General features: G+C 39.6%; 3 long non-coding RNA genes across 5 annotated transcripts in view; 2 read left to right on the top strand and 1 right to left on the bottom strand.

Annotated features, from left to right (window-relative positions):
• LOC111259039 (uncharacterized) overlaps nt 1–16,133 on the top strand; it is a 57,836-nt gene that overhangs the window by 11,484 nt on the left and 30,219 nt on the right. The window lies entirely within an intron of this gene.
• LOC111259027 (uncharacterized) lies at nt 3,454–11,741 on the top strand. 3 transcript variants are annotated; one of them, XR_015310414.1, is made up of 4 exons: nt 3,454–4,155; nt 8,657–8,837; nt 10,494–10,802; nt 11,475–11,741. It is a non-coding gene; the product is annotated as an uncharacterized LOC111259027 (long non-coding RNA). The 3 variants fall into 3 exon arrangements; XR_015310413.1 differs by lacking the exon at nt 11,475–11,741 and having other exon boundaries at nt 10,494–10,906; XR_002679371.2 differs by lacking the exons at nt 8,657–8,837; nt 10,494–10,802; nt 11,475–11,741 and adding an exon at nt 4,781–5,707.
• LOC147753999 (uncharacterized) lies at nt 7,549–8,587 on the bottom strand. Its single transcript, XR_015310410.1, has 2 exons — nt 8,366–8,587; nt 7,549–7,849 (listed from the first exon to the last, which is right to left on the bottom strand). It is a non-coding gene; the product is annotated as an uncharacterized LOC147753999 (long non-coding RNA).

Genomic DNA, 16,133 nt, shown 5'->3' with positions numbered 1-16,133 from the left:
TTCTTGATTAGAGTAAAATCGGTGGTCAGCTTTCACAGGCTTAGCATCTGGATGCAAATATTGTCAACGCAATTAAATCACGCCGTAAAGAAAAAGTTCGCACTTCGACCCGATGATTCAATTCACATATCCTTCACTTGCTGAAAACTGACTGCAACGCAGTGCGACGCTCTGACGCAAGTACTTCACTGACCCTTCGAGTACATCCATTTCCACTACGTTCCTTTCTATTCTCTATGTCCTTGTCTGGTGCTTAGGACGAGGTCGGGCAGGACTTGTGGGTGATAGTTGTTGCTTTTGGACGCGGTTACAGAAGTTGCAATATCAAGGGACGCAGGCGCAGCAGCCGCCAGACACTGTCACGATCGAAAGAGCCTTTTTACTGTCTCGCTATATGGTTCTTCTCTCCTGCACTGTGCCTGCGTCAAAGCCCTTTATGCTTTCGGCTTCTGTTGCTTGGCCTGTTGGGCCTGCGTTTCGGGGCAAAGTCAAGGCGCACGTAACCTTGAGCGACGGCGGCAACATCAACAGTAACAACGATGACGATGTCGACAACATCACAGTGCTGAGGATGCAGCGGCGGCGAAGTATTTCAAGTCGCTGTGTGAATATCATACAGACAAAAACATGGAGTGGCGGACACGCCCTTTTTTGACCCTGACACAACCACTCGAAGCCCTGGAGCGCTCGTACTACGAATGGCGTAGCTTACGATTAAGTTAGAATCCGCCTAATGACTTGGATCCTTCGCGTCCCACCGCGTTATCCCCCGGCCTCCTTCCCTTACTCTTTTCCGACCTGATTTTTCAATGGCGTCGATAAACAGTGCGCTAAAATTTCTAAAATCGTTTAAGTTTCTACTATTCGGCTGCTATTGACTTCAGCTGAACTGTTGAATTTGCGCGTTCGCATTGCCGACCCGATGATCTGAAAAAGCAGCAGCGACAGCTGAAGGAGGCCTGTGTGTCGCTCCATCACAGAACAACGTAATTTTAATACGTGTTCACCTTACGATGTCGCTGCCATTCTCCGCGGTGCAGCACCGCATTCTCTGGTAGTCCTGCTGCTGCGGACCACTCGTTATTTTTGCCTTACGTGGACTGGCGTTTTCTTCCCTTTTTTGGTATCGGGTCACAGCCATACCAATACCATTTTGCTATTGCAGACGTTACAGCAACGAGCACTGCCTGATTAGGGCAGGCTCTTCGTGTCTTTGTGGGCTAAAACTCAGCCGGAGCTCCGAACTGTGCCGTGTTCCCGACAGTAGGACAGGTTGGCCAAGAATCACAGGCTTCGCGGCCTTACTACTGCAACAGTAGTACATGCATGGACCGTGCGGGCGGAGCATTGCGCTCTGTAATCCGACACTACTGAGGCTGCCTTTGACTTACTCCCGCCCAGGTTCTTTTACGACCACCCCCCATTCACGGGACACTCGATCTTAATCACACTGTAGTTTTATCGCTATCATTACCGTTCACTGAAGCTGTGTTCTGCACAAACGGGTCCCTCCCACGAAATGGACGCCAGTTGTCTGTTCAATAACGATCTCTTCCCCTCAGGAGTAAGATGATGCTAGGCACCTCCAAAAAGGAGATCGAAAAGCGTCGAGTTATAAAGTATATGTATATATATATAGATCGTGAAATAAAGTATGTAGCCGAGTAATAAAAATAAATCAGACCAATTCAAGTTATAAAACAATCTCGACGTCGGCGTTTTGAGCAAATGTTAATGACTATGTAACTAGTCTCTGATAATGAGAGACTAGTTATAGCAGGCCGGCTGCTAGATAATGATACTAGTCGAGCTGCATATAATACATGTTAGGTTTATTTCCAAACAGATAAACGCTATTTAGCAGAAAAAACGTGTTAATACGTTATTGATAATATGGGAAAGACGAGCAACGCTTACGCTGTTCGATATAATCGATGCAATAACCTTTATTTGGTTGTGTATTTGTTCACAGGAACAAGAGGCAACAATAAACTCTGGTAGTATATTCCCAAACTTTTATATATTTCTAGGACTATTCTAGTAACTTTATTCCCGCTGGACAGCGGCGCCATTATCTCCACTCTTAACAGGAGGAGACCTGAGAGCTTGTACGTCACGCGGACAAAAAAGACTCAAGTCGATGATGGTAATGGGGAAACGCTTGCGAGCGTACAAGGACATTGTGGAACTGCATAACGGGCTAGATAGATGGAGTGGCCAAGCGGACCGGATTGAGCTGAAGTCGTATAGCGCTATTCGTTGTTGATCGCCTGCCCTATCAGTATTGGACGGGTCAAGGATATCGCCGAATGGCATGTTATCTAAGTTCTTACTGCTATCCCAAAAAGTGTACACTCCTCAGAATATTCATCGCTAATTTGAATTGATTGTAGAACATTAAGGTGTAACTATTTGAGGTATGGTATTGGACTACTCAATTATGCATCCAATATTTTTTTGGGGGGCAAAAGCATACGTGGACCAAAATGCTAACGTATCGAAAGCTAAGCAGACGACTTTATAATAACAGCACTCAAGACAGTGCTGATGGCGATACAACATTATAATTTTTTTACTAGCGTTTCTTTCTGTAACGTGCTCCTTATCATTCATTTGTATTTGTTACACTAATTATTCTCTACAAAAGTCTCCTCTCGAATAGATTCTCTTATCGGCTTAAAAACACATGGAGTTAAAAATGTGAATTATTGCGTAATAACTCTGGTAGCTTTTCATCATCAATGTTTTTTTTTTTTTTTTTTCGACAGCAAAAGTAGCTTATCGTTACAGCTACCCTATGTTAAGGCTGTCCTTTCAATATAGCATACTATTCTAACGAAGAACTACGACCAGCAAAGCTTTACGTTTCGCCACATGTTCAACCAATCTCACATTGCTCTTTTCGTTGCTGATTCCTTATGGATTTGTTAGATCTCGAAAACTAACCGAGATGCTACATAATGGCTCGTCGCGTCATTTACAGCATAAGCTCCCAACAGACGATTTATCAAATGTGTTTCGGAAATTTTTAATAGAAATAAACTTCATTGTTCCTATAGTCCGCATATATACTAGAAATAGTACACGGTACCACACACAAGATGACATCTTGATAACGACAACAAATGGTTTAAAATTGTTTGAAAATAGGTTTTTCAGAAACTTAGAGATATAAAATGAACCCTCCTGAATGTCTGAAAAAATTAATTACATTAATTACACCGATTAATAACAACCACTTATTGTTACTGACAGTACAACAACTAGAACTACATTTATCTGTCTTTTAGTTGTGACAGTGTTATTTCAAGAGGAAGCCGCAACACGGGTGTCTGTTGAAATGGTCAAATTTTCGCGCCAACGCTACTCAGTAACCATGGAGTTTTTCTGGTTTTTTTTTTCTATAGATTTGAAGTTACGCGCGCCAAGAAAAGACTCACAAAGCTATATTAGACGATACTTGCTATCTTACCTAGAGACATCCTTTCCCTAATCTAAAGGTAGCCCCTAGTGTGCTTTGTATGTTTCTAAACTGCTTTTGGCTACCCTATTGATGCAACAGCTGTTACGTTTGTCCCGGCAACGCACTGCACCTCGAAGGCAGATATGTTTTCCTCGTGATCTTCGATTATTGATCGAAAGCTATCGTTAATCAAAGTCAAGAATAGAAAACAGCATTGTCTGTGACCAACAACCGGGGTTCTATCTGGCGCTGAACAACAACAACAACAACGTTCGGAGCTATCGCAGAAACGTAGAAAGCTGTAACGTAGGTCTTCATATGTTACTCGAACGGTGAATGTATTTTCAACAACGTTCGGGACGTAGACATAGAGAGTACCATGGATTTGATGAATGTATAAACCAAGTGCATTCGAAGGTTTCTCCTGGAAAATAGTTATCCGACGTACATTTATCTAAACGTATGTAATCTATATAGATATGAAATGGCTTTCAAGCAACCCGCGACCGATTGCTAAAAATAGAGACCGAGACCTAGACAGACAGACAGACAGACAAACGAAAAAGCTACCGTTACGTCAGTGTTTTTGATAGTCGGAACAAATGCACAGAGCTGTGCTATGGTGCTACACAATGATTCGGGTTGGAGTCGTCTACTGCGGAAGATCAATACATTCGTTCATACGCTTACTGGTATAGTTCGATTTTCGAAAATTGTTTCCCATATGTAAAAAATATTAACTACAAAGATTACTATAATACTAAGATAGGCGAGTAGCCCATTCCATCGTCGGGCAATGTACATAAGTCGCAAGTTCAAATTTATGCCACATAAAGTGTGACATAAGCCAGATAGATAGATAGATAGATAGATACGCACTTATCGAGCAACTACATTGCTGTAAAACATATAATGATATATGTTTTTTCTCTAATGAATATATTGATTCTTATCGAAGTGTTTCTTGTTAACTAATTATCAAAGAAACATCTTACGCATCTGCCGTAAATGCCGCGATATAGCGCTCTCGAATAGATTCTGCATGAACTACCATAATCAAACCATTGAATGATATATCAAAAGCATTCAACGGGAATGTTGGCTACATCGTGGCTACAAAATACGCTTTGTTCCAAAAAAATTGTAATATGGTCTTGACGCGGTACAAGATTAAAAACGCTATCATTTTTACTAGACGAGAGTGCTCAGTTTTTGTCTGCATCGCAAGTGTCTTTTACAAATTTAATAAGATATAGCGTTCAGAACGTCAATTTCAAATTTCTTTTTTCTTATCATCTCGCTTCTGTATCATTTTAGAAATCTAGGAAAGATAACAGAGTGCCGTCACGATGAGTCAGGAAACTGAATGATGACCTATTATTTCTTGACATTATTATGGGCGCACAGAAGAGGGGTATCGGTCTGTATAAAGGCTATAATATGGGGGACTTTTCGCAACATGGAGAACACCGTTTATTGGCCACTGCTGAATCGAAAAGGGATAACTGCAATCTATGAAAAGTTTTACAATTCGAAAGAGTCATTATGTATTGTAAACTTGTAAAACTGTTTGCAAGGCCACTAAAGACTATAGGTCGGCGCCCAATGAGGTAGCTTTGCCTCAGTCGGGCTCTTGTCCTATTATCATGCCATGTCATGTTCGTTCAGGATTCGAAAGTAACATTCACTCAGAGCGCTCTAATGAAACCCACTGATTACTAATCTAATGTGCTGAGCGTGTTCGGTTGAACTGCTTGATTGATAGGATATGTGGAAAAACATTGAATAAAGGTTGGACTCTTAACGTGAAAGACAACAACGCTTAGTGAATGTATATATATATATATATCTGTATGTATATGTATATAAGAAAAACAGCCACCGGAAGGAAAAATAGAAATTCAGCAAAATCACGGATTCATGCATGCACCTAATCAGTGCATATTAAAGAATTACCTGTGTATCATAATCAAACATTACAGGAAAAAAATGTTCCTGGAAGATTAATACCAAACTAGCCCCCGTTTTGTCTCCGCCGCTTTTTGAACATTGCTTTGTGCAGGCACTTGGAAAAAGACAATCACTCAGGGTTTGCTGCTGCCAACTGTTGCCAGAGAGAGGCACACTAACGATCTTACCGGAGTCTTTAATGTATCATAACAGCGAAACTAACGTTTTGTAAAAGCTAGGTAGAATTTTCATTCATTCAATAAATAAAGAAATGTATGCTATATATCAAAAGGATCAGATCGGTGTCACATTATCCAAATAGAACATTTGGCATCTTCACAATGCGTGCTTAATCAATAACTGTGTACGTAAAGAAATATACAGGCTCTATTGGTAGTACTGAAATTCCCGTAGTGGTTCCCGTTTTCCATTTTTCACGTATTCAATATATTCGCGTCTACCTAGTTTTCCCAGTGTTGTAATCTATCGATTTGTAGCCAGAGAAAATCTTTTTTCCGGAGAAGCCCCCTGGTACTAGAATCGCGCTGTTAAACACTACAACGTTCTTACTCACGGCTGCTAGAGGCAACCTAAGGTTACTTGTTGGCATCGTTCTTTGCGTCAATAGAACAACCAATAGAGCAACTATCGTTCGCTGAAACAGTAAAACCTCGTTTTTTTTTTTTTAATGAAATATCTGTATGAAACCGGAAAGCCGGGAAATGACAAATGTACTTCATGAAATATAGAAACATACTTGTATTATATAAATGTAATATTTAGATTATACCTGTGGTATTAACACAACGATACATGCTACTCGATTAAAAAATTAGTGAGCAGTCATAAAAGACGTCAGCTATGAACAACGTAAAATTCCGTAAAGAGTTGGCCCTCAGAGACGGTTCGTTCGTGAAATGAATGACCATAGTAATTATTAAGGATAGCGTGCTAAACGAACCCCACCAGTCACGAATGAAATGATCTTAGCAGTCACGAAAGAATACGTTATTTAGCGGCTTAGTGTCCTGCGATGTGTAGCGTGGCCGTTCGCAGGTCATTGGACCTGATGTCGAAGAATGATTAAGCATTTGTTCATTCTCGTGCCGGTTGACATGTTTAGTGTTTGGCTAGACGCAAGCACCAGTATATACGCATTGCCTGCACATCTTACGTACAAGTATCTATCGTGTACTATACTTCCACTGTATTATTCAATATTTTCAACTATAAAACAATGGAAGCTGCGTGTGAGGGCCGTAGAGTGGCCGACCAGCGTCATATGATCTAGACCAACAATAACTGTTATACCGAGATTACTTCGGGCACCGGTATGATTTGTGCTTATTATCGCGTAATGTTTTTAATGCTAACTGTATTTCTAGCTAAGCGCAGAAAGTCTCTCTTTTTATCGGCAGCTGTATATAAATTAGGACAATCCGCATATAATTCGCGTTTCCTCCTAGCGGGTGAAACGTTTCTCTAGTCTAAGACAAATCTAATAGGTGTAGCGTAGACTCATGAATCGGTTCTGGAGAGCCCTCTTGAGGGAGACTTCTCAACGAAATTGAACTTGTTGCTAATTTTTTCATTTTTTTTGCTCGAGCTTTTTTTTCCATGACCTCATGAGTTTATCTGACATAATCGTTAGATTTTAGCGCGTTTTTAAGGTTTTCGAGGAGCTGGAATTAAACTTGTATCATCTGAAAGTGGCTAATTGTGGACGATATACATTAGACTAGTGGCAGTCTGGGAAAAAAAGTCGAACCCCTCCAAGCAAACAAAGTCCTGTTTGATATCGGACAATTTGATACACGATATTATCAATAACAATTTTTTTCAAATGTAATGGACGTAATAGGTAAAGTGAACCTTGATCGTAAACATCTCATGGCCGAAGAACTTTGTCAATAATACTCCGCTTTTGAACTAGATACCGTTCTGCCTAGGTAAACATGGACAAAGAATACTATACAAAACTCTCGTAACAACTTCAGTGTTATAGTAGGCATGATATTAAATATCGTATTATAGCTTGTATGACGATAAAATATGCCCTGGACATAGGTTTAGTGTTTGGCTTACCTTACGTTAAGTCGCAAATATCTGAGTAGAAGGTGGGAGACAGGTCTTGTCGGTCGTATCCTGAGTTCAATTATTTACTTTATTTTTTCCGTGTATTATACAATACAAATTTCAATATTATCGACCATATTGGTAAATCATTTGACGACGGTTAGTCCGGAAATCATACCGCGCTGGTGAAGATGATTCCACGTCACTTTCATATTACTAGAAGCGATCACATCAGTCGGTGCCCCGATGGCACTGGACGCGTGTGCGCGAATTATCTCACAGACCCGTAAAGGCGTTTGGATAAAACGAGTACCGGTTAGTTCAGATCATTCCGATGAATTTATGGCATCCGGTTGTTTGCTGAATTTTAGATTTAATTTCACTGTTATTTTTTAATTATCGTGAGATTCAAACACATTTCATATGATTTTATATACTAGGCAGATAAGCTGTACTTGAGCTTAACCTTTTCATGAAATCTTTAAACAAATGAAGAACCAGGACACAAAAGAGCTTCTCAGCGATCTTGCGGTTACCATTGTGTCGGGGCAGGTTAACTAATTAGGCCGCAGATATCAGATCATGCCTTCTCATTGATATTTCTCGTCTGACCTGAAGCGGCGGAGTTGAAGGCCCGAAGTATAAATAAAACCTGTACATGACCGAAGAACGACTGAATACGAACAAAGCATTCTTTTCATCTTGTACATAGGTTATAATAATATACTTTGTTAACAAATTTGGAAACGCCACACCGCATCTAATTATATGCCCCCTGCGGACTTAGAGCCTCTATAGCTCTAAGTTCTCAAAATATTCTTTTTGGCTCCCTAAAAACGAACGGCAGACAAAAAATGTACTAATGAGCAAACCAACCCTTCGGTAATTCCTGTGTCAACGTTCCCCTGGCCTGTTGCAACAACAAACGCTACCGTCGACAGTATCCATTTCGTTATTGGGGCACGACCATTCGTTTCGCTACCTGAACGTCAGTTCTGCTTTGCATTCTCAGTGCGACATTTATCGGCATAATAGTGAGTGGTTGTAGGCGTATTTATGCCAGAATGTCGCGTCTATGTTTTATTGTTCGATTGAGCAAATGAGGGTTCAGGGGGTTGACCTAAAGGGACTATTAACTGCCATAGACATCTGCTATATATCTGACAGAACGAACGGTTGGCGAGTGGCAAAGTCGTAGATCAAAGACGAGAATCTGCAGAAAGTCGCGTCGAACATAGGACAGCAGCAGTGGCCACGAGGCTGTAGCACGCGATTTGCGAGACAGGCTGGACAAACGCGACTTCCCTTTAAGTAGCTCAGTTTCCCAGTGTCGGGAATACAACTAAGGGTAAGCAGACATTACAACCCGTACCAAACAGTATCATTAGCGTTTTTGGAGGTTAGACCACAGGTTGAATTCAAAAAATGTTCGATAAGCGTTAATGTCCTAAAGTAAGAAAACCTACTATACAGTATTACGCAAGAAAAAGGAACTTACTTATTTTGAAGTTTGGCGAAATTTCGCTTTGCTAAAAGACAGACGGATATCCCTGTAGATGAGTTGGCACTTTGAATATTCCGAAGTTCGTATGTTAGACATTGTGTTAGGTTGATTTTTATCCGCAAGCCTTATTTATAGTTGTTCGCTCAATAGGCTACTCGAGTTGTCGAAGGCTACACATAACGATGATCACGGCTTATTCATAGAACGTTGGAATACCATGTGGTATATAGTTGTTAAATACGATGAAATAAGAAGAAAAGCAGTTATGCTTTATGAGGAATCCTATTGTGTGCGATGTACTTCGATAGGTAGATTGGCTAGGTCTAAGGGCTAGCCGGTTTTAGAAATTTACGAAACACTTTTTTTCTTTGATCACGAATGACTGCCACTTTACCATTGTCCCCGTCCCACTGACAGTATATCTCACAGTATAATTGAAAACTATGATTCTTAACAATTGGAATGTTATATATTTTGTTTGTCTGTTTCGTCCTTCGTTATGTTGAACTTAGGTTTAGAAAAGGTCTCTTCAGCGGTTTTCCAAACTGTTGAACATTGTTTTGTGATAATATTATGAATCTTATTTAGAATCAATGGTATTAATGAAGCCGAAAAAATAAAGAAGTAGATGGAGCATTAAGACCAATACCATAAGGAATCAGGAGATTTAAGAGAACATTAGGTCAACAATCACTTTCCAACCATATTCAATCTATGAAACTCTACTTTTCATAGGCTGTTCTCTTATAAGCGCAGTGCCTTGTTCAAAGTGTGAAGTAGGCCTTATAAGGCTTATGCGTTTATCCTGTACCGTTTACTAATTAAATAATCAAAAGTTTCAAGTGGTTCTGCTTCTACAGGGCAGGTAGTGCTGAGCCGCTTGACGATCTCTAAGAGCCGACTCAAAGGCCCCTTAGCCTGATTCTTTCATTAGCAGGTAGACCATAGGCATCCAATGGACCATAGACAGGCTTCGATTTTCTCGCCGTAGAATGCGGCGTCTGTGTGTGGACAAAAAGACAAGCGTCTGTCAAATGGTTGTAGTCGCTTGATGTTGTAACCGCATGACCTTCGTTCTATTGATGCGCCGTTGTGGAATATTAATAAAATGTTTTCTCTATTCTATTAGAGATAGGTCGCTGGTCCGCTTGATTCCCAGGCTATCTAGCCATACGGCTCTCAGATCGCTGCCTTCATTTGGTCCTTAGATTCACATAATACCGTCCAAAATGGTATGCCTGAAGTGCAGACCTGCCTGAAATGCTCAGAGTTCAAACAAGTACCGGATCAACAGGCACCTGTAGACGACTCTGAAAGACAGCGAGGCCGTTTTAACAATCAACCACATAGCTGTTGATAAGCTAACGATAAACTTTTTTTTGGTCATGACTACAAGGGTGGTCAAAAAGGAGCGTGTGCATGTTAGTTGACAAACCCTTACTTAAATCAAGAATTTAGCTAGATATGCTCACATAGTGTTTATTTTGAACTTTCTACCAGCCGACGCTGAATTACACGCCCGCCGCGGATACTGGCAAAGCGGCTGATCGCCATATACATGGTAGTGAGCAGTTAATTGGCTATTGGATACGACGCTAGTGAATTTGAAGGACGAGTATGGGTGATTTTTTTACATGCTTGTTAGCGTTCAGCTTTAGGTCGAGCAGAAGACGGAGCTTGCGCTAACGGAGACAAGAAGCAGCCTACTTACACGAATCGGTGAAGTCACATTGGGGTATACCGTGAATCGCTACTGCTGGCTAGACTAAAATATAGTGACATCAACACTAACTTCGGCGGATGGCAACAGTAATTTTATTTTTATCACTCGATCAAATTCTGAGATGAAGTATTTGTGCCAATGCTGTTGCAGTGAGTGCATTGTGCGGGCTTTTTTGCCTTACAGAGATAACTTAATATATTGCTATGTCACAGTATGAATGTTAATTTCTTATTTTGTAAATATGATATAATGCACGAATATGAGTCATATTTTGGGTGAAAAACGTAGTAATTCTTACAAAGGTATTTTGGTCCATGTTTCAAGAGCCAAGGATGGTCACCTAAGTGCCTCTAATTTTTCAGCTCTCAAGTCTCTATTGGGACATTACGACGGAAAGAGTAACGTAAAGACGCTTGATGTTGCAACCCGCCGAGTTGGTTCGGCATTGTAGAATATTAATAAAACGTTTTCTAGGTCTCCGGCCCCCTTGGTCCACAGGCTTTCGAGAGATCTGAGCGCTTTCAGTTAGTGCCTAGGTTCACACCCTCAGTGTCATCTGCAAATGTTTGTTCGTAAAAATGGGACTAATTACTCGATCATTATTTTTCAACATTTACTCTTTGTTCATCTCATGATGGTGAAATGGCAAAAGGTCAATGGTCCATATTCTTATTTCTGGAAAAATAATCTGAATTTGTGCAAAAGTAACTTATGTTATTGTTAATACAAATTATTATTATTACAAATCCTTATTACAGATCCTGTTACCATCACCGGGAAATGCCACTCAAAACATTTAGTATTACTGATGAAAAAATTCCTCTTGTAGCCTACGATGGAAAACGTAATCTACAAGCTATTGGCCGCCGTGACTGCGGTCTAATCTTCAGGCGCTCTACCTCGGCTAATAGTAGTTGGACCGTTTAAACCAATAGGGGCAACTAAGTTCGCTAGACTGGTCATAAACAATCGACTATAACACATATATTCAGTAATAACACGAAAGTGACCAAAAATAAATTATATGCGTGACATGTAAGACCTCAACCTATTCGATCGAAGAGTTCAGCCATCACTCGTTCGAGGGTATCAATCTTGCCAATCCTGCATTATCCAGTTTGATGAAATGAAGTTTTATTATTTTAGATACCAGTTTTCCACATATACATATACTTGCTGACCTCAGTCACTTGATGCCTTATCAGTTTCAGGCACTCGGATAGTAGTCCTTTCAGATCTAAATTGGTCACGCCCACCAGCACCTATGCGTAGCGCGGGAAATACACTTATCTGATTCCATATCGACTCGGTATTCAATATAAATGTGGTGCTCGACGATCCCGTATGACGATTGTGTCTCCACTGTTTTCCACCCGGACGTTTCATGCGAACACTCTACAGAACAGCTTATGTTCCCACATCTCAGACGCTTTACTGACACCATATGCGATTTCTATTTCGAAATAGGCAAAATTGAGGTACTCTACACTTTTCGAGCTGTCTACGTTAATTTTTTTCGCGACGAGTTCTCTGTAGTGTCGTATTAAGCAATTTGTTTGGCCTGTGTGGTATCAACGACGTAGGCAAAGAAAAGGAGCACCGTACGCAATGCGTTTGAGGAGTGGTCCTATCATAGCGTGATTTACCTAAAAGTGTTATGATAAGGGAACGAACGGACTACCTATAAATCAAGTCTCGATTTTGAGCCCTGTTGCTTTCTTCAAGGCTTCTTACATAACGAAGTGTCACTTTTTAATTGTCGTTTCATTTGGAGGGTAATTAAATTACCGATCGAATCGGAAAGGCGATTTAGTGTGTATTATGTAGAGTATTATTAAGGCACTTTGTGATGATTTGCCAGTTTGCAGAGTTTTGTAAAAGAGTATATTTCGATGGAAGTACCCGTCGAAAGCTACAAGTAACCCTAACATTCTACCTCATAATGTAATTAGTTTAACCGTTCCATTGCATGTATTACTTATAGCTGACACAGATAGACCTTATTCAACGCGTGAACAAAAAAAAACAAGCTTTCAGCCTGTACATGACGGTATGGTTTTGATATAGGGCAAGCTTCTGGCCTTTGCCTTTTTGTGCCAAACCAACATACCCAAAGCAGTTTTTCTTTCTAAAAATGAATTTTTGCTAATCACGATATTTTTCTCATTTCATAACACTACGTAAGCTTGCAGTAATATGCTGCCATAGACGGATCCATAACGTCAAACAGAATAATGCAGTCGATTCCTATAAAGAAATCGTTATTATAAGTTTGCAAGAACACGTACGTCGGACCTTAAAGCGTGTCCCTCTGTAATATTTTTGAAAAATTTTCTTCAAAATTATCGATTAATCTCATAATTTAGCCTTAGCTTAGAAAATGTAATCGGGTCGTATACCTGAGATTCGGCGATAAAATCCACAAATGGGTTAGAAGTGAATTAGGTTTCAGCCCATTCGAAGTAAGAGTTAATTAAAGTTTAAAATATTTTTCTATGTAACAACCCTGCAAAAACTAAAGAATTTTGCTAGAATGGTAACACAGTTTATCTTTAATTAAAGTTCTTTAACCAGCATATTCTTGGAGTTAGCTTTGCCACTAATTTTCAATCAATGGCTAGTAGATGTATGACGGCATGATGGGTAGATTAGATGAAATTTTGTTTTCTACTGATTTATATATCACTAGTCAGTGATTCAAATGGTAACAGCCTTTTAAAATCAATATGGTATCACGTCGTTTAATAAAATGATGAAATATTAAACTATTCAGTCGGAACCTCTGGGACTATTTTCCACTTCGGATGTATGCTTCGTTCCATGGGCCACCATTTGGGCATTCATCGTGGCATAATGAAAATCTATTAGATAAATTGCAGATAAATCGCAGAGTCAACTCTCATTCTGGTAGCTGACGACCCCATTTTCTATTTCTTTGCTATTCAGAGATAAAGCGCGATAGGATATCTTTGTATTCAAACTCTGCGGTATTTACGCGATATTTGCCGTATAAGAAGGTGTTTCTTCCTAAAGAATATTACTCTTTAGGAAGAAACACCGTTTTATTAAAACGTTGTTGCAGACGATTTTGTTTATAACGGTCGAGCCAGTATTTGTGTTTTTTTTTTTGTTTCGTAATTGAGCGTTTTTGCCATTAGCGGTTACTACGTTCGGGTTGATCTGGAACGGTGCTCAATAGCATTAATAAGTGCCATATCTATTGATTTTTTATGTTTCTTAGTCGTAGTGGACTTCTGCGATTTGGATACATTTAAATCCATCTGAATAAATGTTATTCGTGTATCGGCTATTGTTTATTTATGTATTAGCATGTGAATAACAAGTGCTTTTATGACCGTATCTTTGATAAGAAATGTGTCATAAAAAAAAAATCTGTTACATTCCTATGTTATCCGCCGAATGCTTTATAGAGAACTTAGGGTTTTTTTTTAGATTAGAGATTTAATTGTTTGGATTGTTTTTTTTTTTATTTTATTTTATGAGATCAGTGTTTCGAGATATTGTCCTTTAAGAAATAATTATTCAGCACGCGTGAAGAATGTTTCTAATGTCGCGTTAAGCTTCTCGTCTGCAAACCTTGAAGCTAAACGACACGACTCAAAGAAGCACCTAAACCTTCCTGTTATATTGAAAATGTTAGTTGGCTACGGCTAACTGTTCACCTCATAGGTGTACGTTAGCGTCATCGCCTATGTTTTTTTACCGAAATTTACCGATATGATATGGCCAAACGCTACGCTCGATGGCTAAGTTATACAATAATAAATTAAGTTTCACTTGACCAGATAAAGGTATGCTTCATCACCATTCATTTTTCTTCAATAGCACGCTTGAATGAACTTGTCTTCGGACACATTTTTGTTTGTCGGGTCGAAATAAGATATGAAATAAGAAAAGATTACGAGTCGTGTTTTGAAGATAATGTAGAGTGGATTTCTTCCAAGGGAAATGACCATTTTGAAATAGATGTGATCTTTAGCACAGCATTTAAAGTGCTTCTATTCTTATAGAAGTAGGTAGGTAGGTAGGTAGGTAGGTAGGTAGCGCGTACATGTTTCTGATGAAAGTGATTTCCTTTCTTATCGCCATTTGAGCTTTAATTGATTTGAGTACTATTTCTGAGATAACTAATAGACATAAGACTGCATATGGGAAGCATCGTTATTTTGTTGCCTCAGATTTATTATCTAATGGACGACGTTTTCGGCAGCTGAAGAGAAAATATATATATATGCTGGTACAACGCTTAGACTTCTAAAGCACTTCTAAGGATCAATATACAGTAAAGAATTACAGCCGGTCTGTGCTTGATCTTCTGGGCTTATCAGTAGTGACACTTTTAACTCAACACTAACACAACAAACCCACAAAGCAGAGATATGCTCGCCATACAGTAGGAGGCTGCAGAAATTAAGAATGAGCCGTTGGAAAATTCCCATATGGATATGGAAAATTCCATATCCAAACAATGTAATGTCGTAATATAGGAGAGACCAAAAGACGACTGCCTGCCTTATTGGATAGGGCAATGGGTTATCCTTAACTGTTTGATCCCAAAAAAGTGATGAGAGAGAGAGAGAGAGAGAGAGAGAGAGAGATAGATGAAAGCCAGAAGGAATATTCGGGTATCCAACTATAAAAGATCGCGTTCATAAGTCTATGAATGAGTCTAATGGCCGTGAATACCATAGATTGCTATACAAAATCTGAAAACCCTTATCCGTCCTGTGGATAGTACCGAATAATGTTTCTGTATTGTCGACTGCGCTTTCCTGCGACTTACACACGGTTTTTTGTATCTGTATACTCAAAAGCATATGTATTTTCAAAGAGCACTTTCATTCACAAAAAAAGCAACGCTTCATTCGAATCTTAGTTATAAATTGATTCATCATCTATTTGCCATCACCTTTCACGACCTTTCCTCATCTTTTGGCCTCTTCTGTTCATTTATCTCGCCCGAAATTTTTGGGTCTGGACTTGAGGAACTTGCCCAACAAAATTTTAAGGCCTTCTTGGCAGTCAAACGTACAATTACGGTTTTCATTTGCCGATGACTAGGAAAGTGATCTTGAAAAAAAAATACCACAGGATTAAGGTCTAGAAATATGGTAGGCGCAAAACGCCTCCTACTCCAACCCTTGTAAAGCAGAATTCAAAAAGGATGACTTCGTTTTGCTTATCTGATTCTCTCTCTTAAATAGCTTCGTTGGTTCGATACAACTAGATCATAAACGGATTTCTGTCGACTGTCTTGCTTTTATGAAGTATTTTCCGGTGTGTAAGACCCTCTTAGTCCTATCAAAAAGAAACTTCTTGAGAGAAAAAACTGGCTTAACGAGACGTATCTCTCGAAGCTACCCATCTATTTGCCCGCTTATGTCGACATAGATACG

The sequence above is a fragment of the Varroa jacobsoni genome, unplaced genomic scaffold (assembly GCF_002532875.2).
Source record: "Varroa jacobsoni isolate VJ856 unplaced genomic scaffold, vjacob_1.0 scaffold_30, whole genome shotgun sequence".
Taxonomy (NCBI): Eukaryota; Metazoa; Arthropoda; class Arachnida; order Mesostigmata; family Varroidae; genus Varroa; species Varroa jacobsoni.
Note: the sequence above shows the minus strand (reverse complement) of the source record. Positions and strands in the feature narration are given on the sequence as shown.